A 20,360-nucleotide genomic window follows, 5' to 3' on the forward strand; every position below is an offset into this window, starting at 1 on the left:
TGAGACAGGTTCTACACATGACAAGATCTCCGGCAAGAGGCTTCACAGGGTTGTTGTAAGAAACAAAAAAGAGACAGAACGGAACACTCATTTGCACACTGTAGGGTCCATACCTGGGGGTGACAAAATGGTGACTCATAGGCTAAATAGTGCCTGTAAGTGTGTTTTGTTTGACTTACATGTTGATTTTTTAAACACCAAGTTCGTTGCAAGCATGTGCAAGCCACAAAAATCCAAATTTCCAGCATCTTTTTAAGAAGGAAAACATCTACCAATACTGAGCCCACATTCCAGTTCGACACAGTCCCCAGCACTCCCTATTGTCCCCTACCCTGTCCACTTCACTCAAGGGCTTCACCAGCCTGGCCCTTGTAGGCCGCCTGCCCACATTCACAGGTGTATCTAAGCTATTCATGGTCATCCCATTTCTTAGGGGGATATAAAGAAGAACATTCAGGAAACCAAACAAGAGTTCCTGAAAATTAGAATAAAAGAGAAAAAATAAAAAATACAATAAAACAGTTGGAAGATACATTTGAGAAAATCTCTCAGAAAGAAATAGACCATGGAAGGAAAAAGATAAGAAAGCTAGAAGATCAGTCTAGGAGATTTAACACCCAAGTAGTAAGAGCATTAGAATGAAGGAACAGAGAAAATGGTAGAGAGAAAATTATCTAAGAAATAGTACAGAACTGAATGATAAGAGATTCCAGATATAAAAGGCCTGCAGAGAACCCAAGGCAGTCAATGAAAAGTTTCCCAACAAGACACATTCTTGTGAAATTTTAAAACTCCTACTGATTAAAAAATCCCAAAAGGTTCCCAGAGCAGGGAAAAAGTCACATAATAAGGATCAAGAATCAATATGGCATCAGACTTCTCAACAGCAACTTTGGAAGCCAAAAGGCAGAGGCTCGATGATTCAGCCTGCCAAGGGAAAATAATTCTAAACCTAATCAGATCATCAATCAAGTGGGCTACTATCAAGAGGTATTTCAGGCATGGAAGGTCTCAAAACATTTCCTTCTCAAGTATCCTTTTGCATGGAGCTCCTGGGACCGTGCTCCACCAAAAATGAAGGAGTACACTGGCTAAGACATGATCTGATTCGCGAAGCAGAGATCCAGCCCAGGAAAGAGGGCAGGGTCCCAGAATGTGCAGATGTGCAGTGGTGGAGAGAGCAGCCAGCCCCATTGGGAGGCAGGGACAGGAGGGGCTGTAGGTGATCATTGCATGGCTCTCTCAGACGGCTTGGGGACAAGTCAGTTATGATTAAATTAGGCATAGATAACTAAGGAAGCCAAAAATGAGCAAAAGACTTGAACAGGCATTTCACAAATGAAGATGTTCAAACAGCCCATAAGCACCTGAAGGGGGCCTCAATATCATTAGTCATCAGGAAAATGGAAATTAAGACCACAATGACAATCACTATCCACCCAGCAGAGTAGATAAAATTAAGAATAACAGACAAGCCCAAGTGTTACAAGTCAGCAAAGCTACTGGAACTCTCATTTGCTACCGGCAGGAGCATGAATGGTACAACAACTTTGGAAAACTCTTTGGCAGTTCTTTTTATTTTATTTTGGTTTTTTTGGGTTTTGTTTTTTTTTTTTTTTTTTTTTTTTTTTTTTTTTGAGACAGAGTCTTGCTCTGTTGCCCAGGCTGGAGTGTAGTGCAATCTTGACTTGCTGCAACCTCCACCTCCCAGGTTCAAGCGATTTTCCTGCCTCGGCCTCCTGAGCAGCTGGGATTACAGGTGTGTGCCACCATGCCTGGCTAGTTTTTAGTAGAGACAGGGTTTCACCATGTTGGCCAGGCTGGTCTTGAACTCCTGACCTCAAGTGATCCACCCACCTCGCCCTCCCAAAGTGCTGAGGCACCACACCCAGCTGGCAGTTTCTTATAATGTTAAACATACACCCCTCAATGGCCCAGCAATCCCAGTCTCGGGAATATCCAGAAAAGTGAGTGCCTATGTCCACAAAGATACTGGTACAAGAGTATTATAGCCAAAAACTGGACCAGCCAAATGCCCATCAAATAAGAGATGGATAAACAGAGTGTGGTGTTTCCATCCAAAGAATATTACTCAGCAATTAAAAGGAATGAATGGCTGATTCACACCACAACTTGCGGATCTCAAGACGTTATGAAGCCAGGCAGAAAAGGACACATGTAGTAGGAGTCTATTCATATGAGATTCAAAAACAGGAAAACTAATCTATGGGAATAGAAGTCAAAACAGTGATTATATCTGGAGAGAAAAGCCTAGGCAGGTAATAATTGGACGGAGACACAAGGGAACCCTCAGGGATGACAGGAATGTTCTATATCTTAGCCTTGGGGGAGGTGTCACAGGAGATCATGTGTAAAAGTCATTAAGCTGTGCACTGAAGATTTGTACATTTTACTGCATGTAATTTGTTCCTCCACAAAGTACTGAAAGAAAAGAGAACTAGACACATCCCAAAAGATACATTATTAATTCCATGCAAAGTAAAGAGTTATTTTCAAAAAGAAAATGTCATCTTAAAACGCTCCCTGTATAGGGACTGAGCTCAGATGTGAACAATATTCACATGGGTGTAATAAGGGACAATTGCACGATATGTGGATTCAGCCAGACATCTGCACTGGGAGGAGGAGCAGAAGGACAGTGTTTGGAGGCAGTAGCAGAGGATTGGGGGTGAACAGAGAGCTGAATCCCAGTATTTTGTAGGAAGATATCAATAGATAACATCTAAAATAAAATAAACACATAAACATGACATAGCAGCAGAGCTCTGTTGTTCAGATATCTGGAGGGAAATATTAGAAGAGACAGCTCAAGAGCAGCAAGTGATTGCCTCTGGGAGAAGACTCAGCAGTGGGAAACTGTAGCACAAGATACAGCTACATGTAACTTGGTTCTGCTCCAATCAGTTTTAGCAAAAAGAAACTGGAACTCAAAACAAAAGCCCTTAATTAAAACAGAAATGTGGCCGGGCATGGTAGCTCACACCTGTAATCCCAGCACTTTGGGAAGCTAAAGCAGGTGGATCACCTGAGGTCAGGAGTTCGAGACCAGCCTGGCCAACTTGGTGAAACCCCGTCTGTACTAAAAATACAAAAATTAGTTGGGTATGGTGGCAGGTGCCTGTAATCCCAGCTACTTGGGAGGCTGAGGCAGGAGAATCGCATGAACTTGGAGGCAGAGGTTGCAGTGAGCCGAAATCATGCCATTGCATTCCAGCCTGGGTGACAGAGTAAGACTCCATCTCAAAAAAAAAAAAAAAAACAGAAATGTATTTCTATCTCAGACAAAAGGCTGGAGCTTGGCATCTCAGGGCTGCTCCAAAAAGTTCTAGAAGACTGGAGCTCCTTTTTCTCACTGCTACACCATGCATGGCCTCCATTTCCAAGATGACCTTCTAGATCAATATGGCTGCTCCAGCTCCAGCCATCAAATCCACCTTCCAGTCAGCAGGATGGAAGATGGAAGGGACAAAGATGAAAAAGAGTACACACCATCTTTCTTTTTAGACCGTTTCCCCCGAAGCTACTACATAACACTTCTGGCCAGAACCAAGTCTTCACTGGCCAGAACCTAGTCCCATGGTTACTCCTAGGTGCAAAGGAGGCTGGAAAATACCGTCTATATTCTGGAGCGCCATAGCCAGCTATGGAAGTAGGGAGTCTCTGCCATTAAGACTTGTAAAAGTTGTCAACTATCTATTGGTATTACTTTGATAAAGTGTAAAATGTAAACAAAAATAAACAGCATAAGCTGCCAATAGACAAAGTGAAGAGTACTTGGGCAGGGTGCATTAGTCCTAAAGTGCAACCCTGGGCAGATAGTAGGGATGCCTGATGAGATCAGGACCGCCAGCCAGGCCCCCCAGCCCAGCCCAGCCCAGGAACCAAAAGAGGAGCTCCAGGAGGAAGACTGAGAAGCCGGCCTGGCAGAACGAAGGTATTACGTGCACGCTGTCACTATGGGGCCAAAGAACTCCATGTCAACAGCCTTGCTGATAGCCTCAAATATTGAACTCTTTCTGGCCTCCCACATTTACACCAGTGTTTGAAAAAAATATTGTCTCACGATGCCCGCCAGTAAGGCGGAAATGGCTATTCCAACTTTACAGATCAGGAAACAGACTCTCAGAGGTAAAGCAACTTCCCTCAGGTTGTAACTGGAGGGTCCTACTCTTAACCTCAGGAATCCAAAGACCTAGTCCAGGTTTCTCTCCTCCGAGGGGTCTGGGCGGCCACCCTCAGCTTTTGGGTTCTCTGCAGGGCCAAATCGGGCCTGTCAATAAGTCACAAGAAGCAATGATTCATTTGAAGACAAGATACACAACAGGGAGGCCCGGTGGGATGAGCAGTCCTGTTTCCTAGGAAGTCGGCCTTCTGCAGGGCTGAAAGAGTACACAGTTAGCAGGGAGGATCCCCTTCTGCAAACGCCAGCACAGCAGTTTCCAGACAAAGAGAAAGTGCTGCTGCTGCTAGCCGGGAGCTGCAGTTATTTCAGTCTTCAAAGGGCTTTTGTCATGACGAGGCCACGAGCTGGAGCATATAGAATTAGCTTTTCCCTTCCGATTCCTCCAAAACCAGAAGGGAAAGTTGTTCTTCACTACTCGAACAATATTTGCCCCCTGAGTACCATCTGAGAACCCCAGAATGCTTCACTAACATTTCTGAATAAAACTGCAGAACCTCCACGTGACCTTGGGACGATCATTGCCTCTTACCGCACCCCACGTGTCATGGAAGGTGCTGGAGAGACACTGGTTCTTGGAGAGAAGGAGGCAAATTGGCAGAGGGTTGAAGGAGTTTACTGTCCCCAGAACCAGGCCTAGCCACGCCTGTCTGGATGCAATGAATGCATGAGGACCGGCCAAAGCCCGGAGCTCAGATGGTCCAACCAAGAGGGGCAGGCAGATTAGGGAGAGCCAGGCAGACAGAAATAGGCGAAGAGCAGAGCAGAAATGTGCAGAGCCTCGGATGGAGGCAGGAACCCCCGCCCCCAGATGGAATCAGGTTTCAAGTGAAGAATCTGGGTAGAGCTGAGTCAAGGCGGGGTCACTGAGAAACAAGACAGGAGAGGGGCCTGCTGGGGCTGTAGGTCACAGTGAGGTGACGACGTCATGTTGACTCAGCCAGAGAGACATTGGAGGAACTGTTCACACTCCCCGGCTGGTCACAGAACTCATGCCAGAGTCTGCAGTTGAGGCAGCTTCAAATGTTAGGGGTCAATGGAGACTGAATGGGCACCACGGAGGCAATTTGTTCAGCAGCGACTGCTGTGCCCCTCCCCCTGTTTTCTTACTGTGGGTAGTCTTTCTCCAAGTCATCAGAGCCAAGCGGGTGACCTTCAGTGCAGGCCTGCCACCCTCCGACAGCCCCCAGAACGAATCCCCGCTCCTCCTTGACCCCTCCCCAGACTCCTCCAGCTTGAATGAACCTTCCCAATGTGTGAGTTTCATCTCTGACCCAATTTAAATCTTCTATTTTAAAAAAAAGGTTTTTTTTAAGATGTTCCCCAGATGTTTAATTGTATGTTGCCCTGGCTGGTCTCAAGCTCCTGGGCTCAATCGATCCTCCTACTTCGGCCTCCCAAACTGCTGTGATTACAGGGGGTGAGCCACTTATAATAATAGAAGTCCCGGCCTTCTCTTAGTGTGTTTAAATGACTTACTCTCACTCCACCCCAGCCTCCAGCACACTGTCACACAACCGGAAGAGTTTAGTAAATATCTTTGTTGTTGCTTTTTTTTCTACTTGACTTGAAAATATCTAGTTAAGGACATAAAAGAGCAATACCATCAAATGACAATACACAAATAGGCACAAAAGGATACCACACAAATAACAGTTATCAATCCTGAGGAAGCGTTGAAAAGAAGTGAATCCGTAAGACAGGGTACTGATCTAGGAAAGCTGTGTGGAGGAGGTGAGTTCTGAACCAGCTACTGGGAAAAAATAGAGTTTGGGTTAATAGATTAGACGTATTTTGGTTGTAAGCAACAGCTATCTAATTCAAAGTAGTTTAAGACAAAGAAAAAAGAAAAAGGATGGAAGGAGGAAAACAAGAGGGAAGGAGGAATACATAAAGGAAAAAATAGAGGACACTATATTGCCCCAGGTAATGGGAAACAGGCATGGCCGGTTCCAGGTGCTCAAATGATACCATCAGGAATCCACTTCTCTCCATTCAGCTTTCTTCTGTGATAGCTTCATTCCCAGGCAGACTTCCTGCAAGGTCCCGGAGTTAAATCCACAGGTTTGCAACCCCAGCAGGAAGAGGGATCTTCTCTTTTTCAGTAGTTGAGGGGCACATTTAAAACACACACACACACACACACACACACACACACACACACTTTTGTTGTAAAGAGATACTAGCGCGATGATTTGTTCCCGCAGTTTAACTCGGCCTATCCTGAGTAATATATGCTTCACTGGTCTAGCTTGGGACACACACTCATCCCGGCGGCCAGAGGGGCACAGTGCTCTGATTGGCCAGGCTGAGTCAGTCCAGCCTCCATCCATGGATCTGAGGGCCAGCCCCACCCTAATCACAGGGTTTGAGATTTCCTTCAAAAGAAAATCAAGATGAGGTTGCCAAAAGAGAAAGGGGAATTGGTCACTGGACAGCAAAACTCAGCAGGGCTCAGCAAGCACTTGGCAGAAGGTGGAGGGAGGGTGGGCATCCTTCACCTCAACAGTTTCTGGATCTGGGGCCCACCACTCTGTCTAATCCCCCCTCCCCCCACCACAAGGCACATGTACAAAGATGCCAAGCTCCCTGCCTCCCCACGGGTTCCTCAGGAGAGCTTGGGGCTCCCAGCGCAGGCACAAGTTCTAGCCTTCCAGGTCCACCACCTGCTGCAGTGAAGACTCCCCGCTGAGACAATCTCCCAGCCCTGCAGGGAGACCTGAAGGTGACCGAGGGCGACCTGGAGGCCAAGCATCCACACCTGCAGCCTCTGAGGGCCACCAAATCCCACCCAGACCCTCCCAGCAGCCAGTGCACGGATGCTCACACATCATTCCCGCAAAGCCCATTCCTCCGGGAACTGAGCGAAGCCATCCACACTTCTAGCCCTGCCATTCCCCTACATATTTTTAACCTCCTGGGCTCAAGAGTTCAATCCTGCTTCTCTGCCTCTCCCACAGCCCCCTGAATCCAGCCAGAGTCCGTACGTCACACTTCCTGCAGCAGGCTCAAGGGTCAGGAGTTCACCCGATTGAGCCATAGCTTGGGGGGGGCGGGGGTCCTAATAAGCATGACATCCTCCCCCAAAGCTCCAGCAGCTGTGTTTCCCCCTTGCTCGGAAGGAAAGAGACCAAGTAAAGCAGCAGAAAGAATTTCGTGCTGCAGAAATGCTCAGGATAGAACTCACGGTCAAAAGGTCAGACTCTCAGGATTTCAGGCAGGTCATTTTTTTTTTTTTTTTTTTTTTGGTTTCTGCCTTGGTTTTCCTGTTGGCAAAATGGGGGCGAAAGGGGCAATTTTAGGAAAGCAAACAAGCCTGTGATAGGGTACCAGCCTCTCCGTTCCAGCTCCACTGGGTCCAACAGCAGTCCAGAATCAAGCCAATCCTGCTACAGAGAACTTTCCAGACTCCCAGACTCACTTTAGGAAAGAGAACTGAGAGCTGAGCATGGTGGCTCTCACCTATAATCCTAGCGCTTTGGGAGGCTGAGGTAGGAGGACCATTTGAGGCCAGGAGCTCAAGACTTGTCTGGGCAGCATAGTGAGACCCTGACACTGAAAGAAAGAAAGGAAGAGAGGAGGAAAGGAAGGAAGGAAGGAAGGTAGGAAGGAAGGAAGGAAGGAACAGGAAGGAAGAAAAGAAAGAAAGAGAAAGAAAGAGGAAGGAAGGAAGGAAGGAAGGAAGGAAGGAAGGAAGGAAGGAAGGAAGGAAGGAAGGAAGGAAGGGAGGGAGGGAGGGAGGGAGGGAGGGAGGGAAGAAAGAAAGAAGGAAAAGAAAGAAAGAAAGAAAGAGAGAGAGAGAGAAAGAAAGAAAAAGAAAGAAAGAAAGAGAAAGAAAGAAAGAAAAAGAAAGAAAGAAAGAAAGAAAGAAAGAAAGAAAGAAAGAAAGAAAGAAAGAAAGAAAGAAAGAAAGAAAGAAAGAAAGAGAAAAGAAAAGGAAGAAAGAGGGAGGGAGAAAGAAAGAAAGAAAAGAGAACTGAGGGACTGAGGGTCTAGCTAAGCGTGCGTGGTTAGTTCTTTGTTGACACCAGCCTCTGGGTAGAGTAGAAAGCCAGAGGGTTGAGCTATCAGCTGATGGCCTAATGGCTGCTAAGCATCTCTTGAAGGTGACCAGAAGCTGGCCAAGAAACAGAAGCAGAACAGTTCACGGTGTCCCCAAAACACGGGCCTGGCCTCCTACACTGCGCCTGAGAGCACCGCAGGAAGGGGCGCTGCTGGGAACTCACAGCCTGCCACACTGAGTTCCGTGCCCATTTATAAAGGCAACGAAAGGCCACAGAGACAGAGAGTCTGCAGTCTGGGGAGGGGCTTGAAGAGAATTAAACATGCAATGAGGTCAGAAGAGACAACAGAGAGATAGATCCCAGCTGTTAGTCTAGAACTCAAAAGTTATTTATTTAAAAAAAAAATACACAGTAGAAAATGTTAAAATCTAGCCAATGCACCTTCTATGCTCTAGGCTGGGATGAATACAACTGAATATAAGGTTCCAAACCTTCTGGGAAGCAATGCTGACCATAAGGCCTACGTGTGGAAGGGGCTTCAAAAAGCCGGATCCAGCAAAATCATTTAAACAGAAATAGAGTGAGTTCTGGCCATTGTATTAGATGACTTCAGTTACTAGTAGCAGCCACCGAATTCACACTGGCTTAAGCCAACAAGGAGGATTTACTGGTTCATTTGACTAAAAAGGTCAGGGTCCAAGCTTCAGGCATAGCTAGATCCAGGCTCAGACAGGGCCATGAGGCCTCCACCCTCTCTTCTCAGTGTCTCATCTCTGCCTCCCTCTGTGGGAGGATGCCACATGGCATTGCCAAGGCTGCAGGCTCCCAGCCTCCTTCCCACGGGCAATCCCAGGGAAAAAGGAGTTTCTCCTCCCAAGGGTCCTCATTGGTCCTGTTTGTGTCACTGTCACTGTGGTCAGGGACAGGGAATACACTGATTGGGCAGACCTGGGCCACACAAGGAGGCCTGATACAAGGGTCTTGAATTTGGGAGGCCTGGGCTGGAAACAGAAAAGGGAGTCATGCCGAATGAGGTGGGTCACACCTGTAATTCCAGCACTTTGGGACGCCAAGGCGGGAAGATCACTTGAGGCCAGGAATTCAAGACAAGCCTGGGCAACATAGCACAGAGACCCTGTCTCTACCAAAAAAATTTTAATTAGCTGGCATGATGACACGCGCCTGTAGTCTCGGCTACTCTGGAGGCTGAGGCAGCAGGATCACTTGAGCCCAGGAGTTAGAGGTTACAGTGAGCTATGATTGCACCACTATAATCAGAGTGGTGCTCAGAGCAAGACAGAAGGAAGGGAGGGAGGAAAGGGAAAGCAAAGGGAGTTCCTGGGATACAGATGGAGCCCAGGGTTACCCAACTTTGCCACTGACTAGCTGTGGGGCCTTAGGCAAGTCATTACCCCTCCATGAACCTCTGTTTCCTCATCTGTAGATGGGGGTCACGATACCTACTGGGGATGGCTGCCGTAGAGATTAAGCATGATAAGTTACAAAACTTAACTAGCACAGGACACTAGCAAATAGTAGCTACTAGTATTCTTGTCTCTATGTCTTCCATTTGTTTCTCCCTTCAGTTTCCCTTTGCCTTGTTTCCACTTTAAGACGGCCAGGGGCTGGCCCTTCAGCATCACTCAGCATCCTGGGAAGTGCAGAGGCTAAAGAGAGGGCCTGTCCTGCCATTCATTCCCACGTGTTCTTGGGAGCCCTGATCTGAGAGACAAATTGGGGATGCCAGGGGCCAGCCAGGAGGCTGAGGTTGAGATGGGGTTCCAAGGGGCTGGGAGAGCAGGGAGTTCCATCCGCACTGGCACCACCTGAGAATGTCCAATGCAGAGCCCCCAAGAACACAGCTTTGGTTTGGAAGCATCAAGGCGGCAGGAATGGAGCTGGGACTGCCAAGCGGGAGGGCGGGAGCAGGAAAGGGAAGCAAAGGGAAGAGAAGGGGCAGAGAAATGACCCATGGAATCCAACAGCTCATCAGGGGTGGGAGGCCTCCTCGGTAAGGCTCTAGGGCCTGGCTGGGGCCATCCCTGAGTTCTGAGAGATTGGTGAAATTCTTTGAATTCAGAAAAACATCGGGACAGCCCGACCCACTGTTTCTGGAAAGGGCCACCCAATCACGACAGCAGCGCTTGTGGCCAGGATGCCAGGTGGGAATCCAGTGAGGGACAGTCACAGGGAAGAAAGAGTGGCAGCCGATTTCAAAAGAGCAGCCATCCCGAAACCCTCGCATGCCCTTCCCTTCGTCTCTGCATTCGCAAGAGTCTTCTCACTGAGAATGCCTTCCAGACCTTCCTGCATGCAATGAGAGTTCTCCAGCTGAGAAGAGCCCCCTTTCTCCTTTTCCCATCCGCCCTGCAGCCCAGAGGAACCGTCCATTCTACAGACAAGAGAGCTGAGAAGGGAGGCTGGCAGGAGAGCAGGGAGAGCAGATGATGCTGGGTGTCTGTCACTCCTGGATTGGGGCACCTCGGCAAGTCTCATTTCCTTGTCTGGAAAGTTGAAATAACTACTTCTCACAGGGTTTCCAAAAGGAACAAACATAATGTATTTGAAAGTACTTTGCAAAATCTCAGGAGCAGTTTAAATGCTAGTTTTTAATATTATTATGAACACTTGCAGAAGCGAGTCCTCTGCCCCTCACTCACCTGCAACCTCTGTGTGGCAGATGCTGCCATGGCCGTGCCCCGCCATCACACCAGCACACTCCGTGCTGGCACACACACCTGTGCCTCTCTCCCTGGAAGCTTTCCCAAGGCCTGTGCGTGGGGCAGGCAGAGGTGCTGGGGAGCTGGTAGCCATAGGAGCAGCCTTTAGCTGGGACAGACACTCCTGCTGTTTTTACCTGCTTGGAGCCCACTCTGTCTTCAGGTAACTGCACGACAGTATGGGGGCAAGGGGAAACTCCCCTCAATCCATGTGCTACAGTTGTGGGGACCAGTCCCTCCCAGCAATCCCAGGATAGCCAATCAATATCGGAGCTACTAGGGAATGAGCCTGTATCTGTCCCCAGGCCAGGGGACTCACAGTGGGGAGGCAGCTGGAGCTGGCAGCAGAGGCCTGCCCGAGAAGGCAGTGGTCTTCGGTGGGCTTCCCGGGAAATAGATTCAAGACAGAAAATTGCAAGGTTTGTTGCGAAGAGCAGTCAAGAGATACCCCTGCACGGAATGACCAGGCAGGAGTGGGCAGCGGGGAAGGCGGCCCACCGTGCCACAGTAAGTGAGGCCGCCGCTGGTCCTACAAGGAGATCTGAACATTGTGACCCTGAAGAGTAGCCCCAAGGGCATCAGGAGCCAGCAGCCACGGGCCAGCCCACTGGAGGTGGGGCGTGACCTTGGGTGAGGTGTTCCTGGAGTCCAAGGGCGATTCCTGGTGAGGGGAGGGGAGGGAGGTATTGGCGGGCCCCAGCGTCAGCAGCTCAGGGACCATGGGCCCTGAGGAGGGGCTGGAGCTGCTCTGAAGAAAGCAGGGATGGGCCAGAGCAAGGAAAGCGCACAGGTGGCCTGTGTGACCCCAGGACCCACTGCCCAAGGAAGGCTCAGGTTGGGGAGGTGATGCAGTCACTGCAGTGGAAACAGCCCCGTTCTGTGCGCCACGCGTTTGTCGCAGGACAGCCTCTGGCCAGAGTTCCTCCTGGGAGAAAATGTAGGGGCAGGTCAGAGTCCAGAGAAAGCTGGAGGGGATGCATGTGTCCCCACCTTGAAGATACCCTCCGCTGGGTACATTACCCATTCGATCATGTCCTCGGTGCACACTCATTAGTGCTGACCATGGGCGGGGTGGGGGATGGCACAGAGGTGAGCAAGGGGCACTGCCATCCTTGACAAGCAGCAGGGGCTTCCCTGCTCCACCTGCTACCCTAGGGGCCCCCTGGCTTGGAAGCCCAGAGGCAATACTTCAAAGGCCTCTAGTTCTCTGCCCCCAGGTCCTCCCCTGGCAGCAGAACTCTGGAACATCGCTGGCCTTTTCTGAGTCTGACTCCCTCATCAGAGTGGCGGCGCAGCTTGCTGGGAGGCAGGAACGCAGCAGCTCAGCACCTATGTTTTGGGGCTCCATGGCTGGATTCAAATACTAGCTTACTATTAGCTGTGTAAATGACTAGCTATGTAACTATGGGCAAGTCATTTTTCCGGCCCTCAGTTTTGCCACCTGTAACATAAAGATCATAATAGTTTCTATGTCATAGGCTGTTGAGAGGATTTCATGAGCTCGGCGGCTAGCACATAAAACATCACTCAGTGATGAGAGCCACTATCTCGGTGTTGTTGTTATTGTTATTATTAGGCTTGGGGGATGAAAAGATGTCTTCATCAAGACATTTCAAAATCCACAAATTTAAGAGAGATGACTCACAACCTAAAATTCCATTTTGTCACTCCTTTATCTCTCTGCTTTCTTGTCTTCTGGGACCTTCTTTGCAAAATTGCCCAAGCGCTTACCCTCTGTGGATGAGCAGTGCAGAAACGGATGGCCAGAAATCAGACAAGGAAAGGGAAAAAGCTATAGCCACAGACAGCAGCTGGAAAATCAGACCAGGATGTAAGTGTTGGCATCTGATTAAACGGGTGAATGCCTGTGGAGCTTTAAAACAGGCCTGGGTTAGAATTCTGCCTCTGCCACTTATGATCTGTGTGACTTCTGGCAAGAGGTTTAACCTCTCGGAGCCCCATTTCAGCGGTAAAATGGGGAGAATAATACCTAACTCACAGGGCTTGAAAAGGATTAAATGAGATAATGTATGTGTTCTTGGCAGAAAATAGATGCCCAATGAATGTCAGCTCCCTTTCCCAGAAGATGCACGCCAAGCCAAGCAGTGGAGTGGGTTGCCTTTACCAAACACAGGGATAAAATCAAGGGTCTCGTTCCAAGCACAGCCCAGTGACCACTTACATTATACACACTGAGGTCTTTGTATTAGGACCGAGGTCCTTACAATGAGTCTCTGGGCTGGCAACTCCATAGCTAGGATCTGGGGAGCTGCCTTTAACAAGAACACATGTACTGCCTAGCTCATCCCTAGTCCAGGGGTTCTGTGGTCCATGAGAACAAGTGCTCACCCAATGAGGTGCCCATGGCCCTATTTCTTGGCTCCTCACCCCGCCACCCACAAGGAGGGGGCCAGTTGTAGTCATTCGCACTTCACCAAGGCAGCTGATGGAGGAGAGGGACAGAGAGTGCATTGGTCTCGAGCAATCCCTCCGAACCTTTCAGACAATCCCTGTCCTAACCTATCCTTGCAGATGAGGATTCAGACATCCCAAGGGCCATGAGCCTCCAGAGGCCTGGGAGCATCCGGGTCTCAATGACCACACTGACATCCTTCAGCTGGGCACCTGAGCCCACTGCCCACCCCGATATCCTTTGTACCTGGCAGGTGCCTCAGCAGACAACAAACTCCTCCAGGATCTCACCCTTCACAGCTGGCCAAGGCAGGAGCATTTGGAACCAAGACAGGCTTGATTGGGTGGCTGCCCCAGGGACAGGCATCCTGGACTTGCCTGCCCAGAGGACCACATCTGCCAGGGCAAGTCTGAGCACTCTGGCTGGGATTTTAGGGCTTCCGACGAGGCGTCCTCCTCCCCAGACTGCTCTGATTCACTCACCCAGCACCAGGAGCAAATCATCTATGCACACCACATCCTTTCCTACATCCAGGCCTTTGCTCATGCTGTCCCCTGAACCTAGAATGCCAGGATTCTAATCTCCCTATTCAGTTCCCACCTGATTTCTCAGACTGGCTCAAGCTCCACCTACTCCAAGAAGCCCTCGTGGCTCCCTTATCTGATGGCCTGTAGTAGCTACCGTCTAGTTCACAACTCGAAACGCTTGATCATTTTCTGTAGAGTACACCCGCTCAACTGATTCAATGCAGCCGACACAGTATTGGACGCTTTCTACGAACAAGGCACCCAGAGAGGGCTCGGAGGAAGATGACAGTGCTCACGGGCACAGGGAGAATCGAACGCCGTGTAGAATCGTGAGCTTACTGCACCTTCCCAGCAGGTGCGGTGAGCCCGTAGGAGAAGAGCCCCCTTTCTCCGTTTCCCATCTGCCTCGCAGCCCCGAGGAACGGTCCATTCTACAGACAAGAGGCCTCAGGCTCAGAAGCAAAGAAACTTGCCACAGTTGCATCACTAGAAAGTGCCTGAAGCTGCATCCAAGCCTGAGCCCTGTGGCCCCGCAACCCACAGGAATTCCACTTCCATCTCACTACCTCTCATAGGTTTTTAATGACAATGTGTTCATTGGCTCGTTGCTGCTGTATCTTTCTCCCTCAGTGTGTGTCTACTTCTGCCGGGCTCTCGCCCTCCCTCCTCACTCTGCATGGTGCACATATCCTTAGTGGCTGAGCATTTTCAGCTCGCTTCCTTCTTTTCTCTAAAAATCTCTGCTTGGCTCTACCTTTATTTCGCCTTTCACACACTGAGCAGCGATTCGTTTCCTATTCCACATCGCCACCTGGCGGCCGTGGAGAGAGAGAACACCGCGCGTTTTTTACCAAGCGGGCAAAAGCAGGGGAATCCTCACGCCAAACGGGTTTGAAGACCTCTTCACATCAACGGCCAGCGCTCTACGGGACTCGCGCTTACACTGACTCGGCCACAGTCCGCTCTGTCGGTGGTGGAAATAGACGTGGACGGCTTCCCTTCATCACCTGGTGGCTGCTGGGCCACATCCTGTTCAAGCCAGGGGAAGCCCTTCCTTCGGGGCAGTCCTGCTGGTGCCCCAGGCCCTGCTGCTGCAGTATAGGACCAGCTCTAAGTCTACCCCAAAGCCTCAGCATGCCTCTTCCCCCTAACTCAGGAGACAGTACATTCAAGACAGTCCTGGTCGCGGTGGCTTACGCCTGTAATACCAGCACTTTGGGAGGCCAAGGCAAGAGGATCACTGGATCACTTGAGCCCAGAAGTTTGAGACCAGCCTGGACAATGTAGTGAGACCCCTGTCTCTACAAAAATTAATTAATTAATTAATTTTTTAAAAGAGACTATTCCTCATTCTTTTGACATCATTTTAAATGAGAAATGCAGAATATGACACTGTACATACTGATATTTTATTCTTTTTACATAACCTTTCATGTATTAAAAAACTGCACTGAAAAATCTAGAATTAAGTTAAAATTGATGTGGGTTGTTTGTGAATGGTGGGATTTTTAAAATATATTCCAACACCCATATAGTCCAACTTTTCCACATTTCCAAAGTCTCCTGGAATACTTTCATGATGGGGAGGAAAGATATGTTTACGGTCTTTGGAAAACTGAAAAGCATTTCCTGTGATGTACTAGGGAGCTGTGGCATAGGAGCCAGCCTTGAAGTGGAAACCCCAGGCCATCCACTCACAATCTGAGTATCCTTGGGTGAGTCATCTCTCTAACCTCCCATTGTGTCCCCTGTAAACTAGAAATAATTATAGCTGCCCACCTCACAGTCTTACTATAAGAGTAAAATGAGATAATGTATTTTAAAACGTTGGTATAGTGTGAGTATTCAATAAATATTCTTTGAGTGAATTTAGTGGGTTGTTTTGTTTTGTTTTGTTTGAGACGGGGTCTCACTCTGTCACCCAGGCTGGAGTGTAATGGCACAATCTCCGCTCACTGCAATCTCCCCTTCCCGGATTCAAGAGATTATCCTGCCTCAGGCTCCTGAGTAGCTGGGATTACAGGTGCCCGCCACCACACCCGGCTAATTTTTGCATTTTTAGTAGAGACGGGGTTTCACTATGTTGGCCAGGCTGGTCTCGAACTCCTGACCTCAGGTGATTTGCCCACCTTGGCCTCCCAACGCGCTGGGATCACAGGCATGAGCCACCGTGCCTGGCTGAATTTAGTGTTTTATATACTTTGGATTGATCAGTTTAATGCAAGTGACGGAAATCCAACTCAATCCAGTTTTAAAAAAAAACCAAAATATAAAATATATTGAGTTATTAAACTGAAAACTAAAAAGATTAGGGTTTCAGGCACAGCTATATCAGTGTGCTCAAATGGTGCCATTAGAAATCCGCTTTCTCTGTCTACAGCCATATCGCCCTGGACATGCCTGGTCTTGTCTGATCTCAGGAGCCAAACAGGGTCAGGCCTGGTTAGTATGAGAAAGGGAGAAATCTGCTTTGTCTATCTCTTGGTTCTTCTTTCTTCTGTACTGACTCAAATCTCAGGCAGGCTCTTTCAACACAATGGCAAGATGGCCCCCCACCAGGCTACAGCTGACATCTCAGCTTCTCAGGGCCTTAGAAGGAAGATAACTTCTCTTTCCCAATAATTCCAACAAAATTCCTCAATGCTAATCCAAACACTAAGGCAATGTAGCCTGACCATCAGGCCTAGGAAGTCACTAGCACTCCCACAGGAAAGGGCTCAGGACCTGCCCTGCCCAAACCACATGATTACTTGGGGTGTTTTCCCAAAGGAAACTGGAGATGTCCTCAAAGCGCACATTAATCAAATTCAGCACAAAGGCTGTCATAAACACAGGGTTACACTGCCCTTAAGATTAAAATGCTGATGATTAAATACCTGTGAAAAGAGTCACAGGGCAGTGGGACTCCAAAACACGGATTCCACTCACAGCTGTGTCACAGTGTGACCTTGAATAAGCAGTGTGGCCTGCCTGGGTCTCCGTTTCTCCATCTGTCCAATCAGGGGTTGGACTAGAATCCGGGCTCCCATCCCTCCAGGGCTATGCAGTTAGGAAATGAGCGCAGTGGCCAGGTCAGCACAGCAGGAAGTAGTGGGGCCCTAGGAGACCCATGACTGCAAGTCCCATTTAGCATTGTGATGCCAGCCGTGTATGACGAGGTTCTCTGATTTTTCAAGGCATTCTGTGAAATCTCCTGATTTTTCAGTGTTAAAAACTAATTTAATTGTGGTGATGGTTGCACAACTCTGAATTGCACCATTGATTTGTACGTTTCAATAGGTGAATTGTGTGGGCAGCAAATTATATTTCAGTAAGACTGATAGAAATGAATTCAAAAGCTTTTTATCATTTCTCAGCCTTTGAGAAAGGATGCTATGATATATGCGAATCTTGAAAACATTATGGGAAGTGAAAAAAGCCAAACATAAAAGGCCACAGACTGCATGATTCCATTTAGATGGCATATCCGGAAAAGGCAAAAAGCGGATTGGCAGTGGCCGGGATCTGGGAGGAAAGGACATGGGAAGTAAGTGCTTAATGGGGACAGAGGTTTTTTCTGGGGTGATAAAAATGTTTTGAGACTAGGTGGTGGTGATAGTCATAAAACATTGTGAAATGTGTCAAATGTCACTGAATTGTACTCTTTAAAGTGGTCAATTTTATGTAATGCGAGTTTTCCCTCAATTTTTTTTAAAAAGTTTGCTCATTATTCTGCTAGCCAAATAAAACGTATCTGCGGGCTGAATTGGGCCTAGTTTTTCATCGCAGCCAGTCACAAAGGCCCCTTTTAACATCCTCTCAGTTCATACTTCCAAGGACCAAAAATGTCACCTCCAGTCAGGGGCATGGTGACCAGCTGACCACAGCTTACGACGAAGAGGAAAGAGGCATTCTGTTTCCTCTAAGTAGAGCCTCCCCCAAAACAATTTCAGGCCAGAAAATAAAAGCCTGCTTAAGCTGGGGCCAGGCCAGGCTTTTTCTTTCTTTCTTTCTTTCTTTTTTTTTTCTAACTGCCCTTTGCCACCATGAAGGGCAAAGAGTCGCATCTGGGTGACAGCGAGCGGACTTTGTTGACACAGCCCAACTTCAATTTTTGTGAAGTTAATAATGAGGCTGTCATGCCTCTGCCCCAGAGCAATTAGGGGCCTGCGGAGGCCATGAATGGGCTCTATTATCAAGGGAAATTATAAATAGAAAGAGCCCGGCTGGACGGGAGCTCTGCACAGCCTCACTGCCCTGCCCTCTCTGTGCAGAGTGCAGCGAGCCTGAGCGTGTTGACTCGCCTCCGGTTGACAGCTCAGATCCCAGCTGCCATCCAAAAGGGCTCTAAATTCTGCTTCTGTCATCCGAGCCTGACTTTTTATGCTGTCCAGAGCCCAGCTGAGCAGCAGGAGAGCCTGGCTGAGATAAATGCCTTTGTTTAAGTTGCCTCCCGACTCCAGGGTCTCCATGGAGGTATCTGGTGCTGAGCAGGAGGAACTGGACTCAGCCTGACAGACCAGGGTGTTGGGGACTCTGAGTGACACCCTGCTCAGCGGCTCTTTAGATCAGGGCAGGCTCCCAGCCAGGAGCGGCAGACCCCAAAAGTGTGGCCATGGTAGAAGGCAGCCCAGGTTCTCAGAGGAATCATCTCCACTTGCCTTACTTCAACCAACATCTCCGGCAGGTTCATACCTACCCCTCCCTGCAAACTCTTCTATCTGTCTGATCAGAGGGAAGCAAAGATTGGTAGTTCTAGAAGAAAAAGCATCTGTCACTATAAAGGGAGAGCAACAGTCCAAAACTGAAAACACCTACAACTAGAAAACAATAATAATAAGGCTGGGTGTGGTGGCTCACACCTGTAGTCCCAGCAGTTTGGAAGGCCAAGACAGGAGGATCACTTGAGCCCAGGAGTTCAAGACCAGCCTGGGCAATATGGCAAGACCCTGTCTCTACAAATAATTTTAAAATTAGCCAGGAGTGGTGGTGAACACCTGTGGTCCCAGCTAGTTGGGTGACTGAGGCAGGAGGATTGTTTGAGCCCGAGCAGTTGAGGCTACAGTGATCCTGCCACTGCATCCCAGCGTTGGTGACAGAGCAAGACCCTGTCAAGGAAGGAAGGGACAAAGGAGGGAAGGAAGGAAGGAAGGAAGGAAGGAAGGAAGGAAGGAAGGAAGGAAGGAAGGAAGGAAGGAAGGAAGGAAGGAAGGAAGGAAGGAAGGAAGGGAGGGAGGGAGGGAGGGAGGGAGGGAGGGAGGGAGGGAGGGAGGAAAGAACGGAGGGAGGGAGGGAGGAAAATTCATTTCAGACTCTTAAAACAACCCTATGAGATTTGCGCTATCAACCCTGAGACCTGTATTACCAGGTCTTCTGATTTTTCAAGGCATTCTATGAAATCTCCGATTTGTCGATATTACAAATGAATTTAATTAGTCTAAATTAAATGAGTGTCCCCATTTCACAGGTTGTAAACTAAGGCAGTGAACTAACTTGTCCAAGGTCATACAGCCAGTTGGTAAAATTCAAATCCAGGCCTTCTGGCTCCACAATCCATGCCCCAATCTATCATCTCTACAGTTCTTACTTCACTTGACGGTGATGTAGATCATGGGTGGGAAACAAGAGGGAGTGGTGGGGACTGCGGTGCCCTGGACACAGTATACCCAGACTAAAGGAAGCAGCTGCTATAGTTGGCTAGTTGCCTTACAGGAATGAAGACTCCAATATTTTTAAGAAAAGCTGGACATCTGGACTTAGCATGAAATCTGATTTTGAAATGTTGGTGGCCGCGTGAGGTGGCTCACACCTGTAATCTTAACACTTTGGGAGGCCGAGGCAGGAGGATTGCTTAAGCTCAGAAGTTCAGGACCAGTCTGGGCAACATAGTGAGACCTCCTCTCTATTTCTTTAAATAAAATAAAATAAATGTTGGCAACTCATTCAAAGCTCTTTAAAACACCAAGAAGGTCAAACAAAGCACCTTGTGTGGGCCGCCACTTTGCAACTCTGATGTGGAAGGATGCTCCTGGCTCACTGGCCCGACCTCCAGCCTCACTGGGCTCCCATCAGAGTCAAAGTTCAGCTCCTTGCTCTCCAGGCATCTTTCCAAGCAGAGAGAGTGAGAGAGAGGATGAGGACCTGGGCTCAAAGTTGGGCTCTACCAGAGCTGTGTGACTTTGGACAAGTCACTCACCTGGTCTGGGCCCTCATTCTCTCATTTATAAAGTAGAGATGACAATAATTTCTGTGTCGCAGGGTTGCTCAGGGCCTGGATGAAAAGGGCGCAGGAGGGACAGTTTGGTGGGCTATGGAGCTCCTTGCAGATGTGTGGGGCCAACTCGCCCAGGTAGCCTAAGCCTGTGCTCTGCCAGGAGAGGTAGAAGGGAAGTGGCCCCAACCCCACCACACAGCCAGGGTCTATCTCACAGCTACTTCCTCCACCTCCCGCCTTTCCACTCACACAGCCTGGAGCCTGCACACCCCCCATCCCCGGTGACCTCGCCACCACACCTC

This window comes from Macaca nemestrina, chromosome 6 (assembly GCF_043159975.1).
Source record: "Macaca nemestrina isolate mMacNem1 chromosome 6, mMacNem.hap1, whole genome shotgun sequence".
In the NCBI taxonomy this organism is placed as follows: Eukaryota; Metazoa; Chordata; class Mammalia; order Primates; family Cercopithecidae; genus Macaca; species Macaca nemestrina.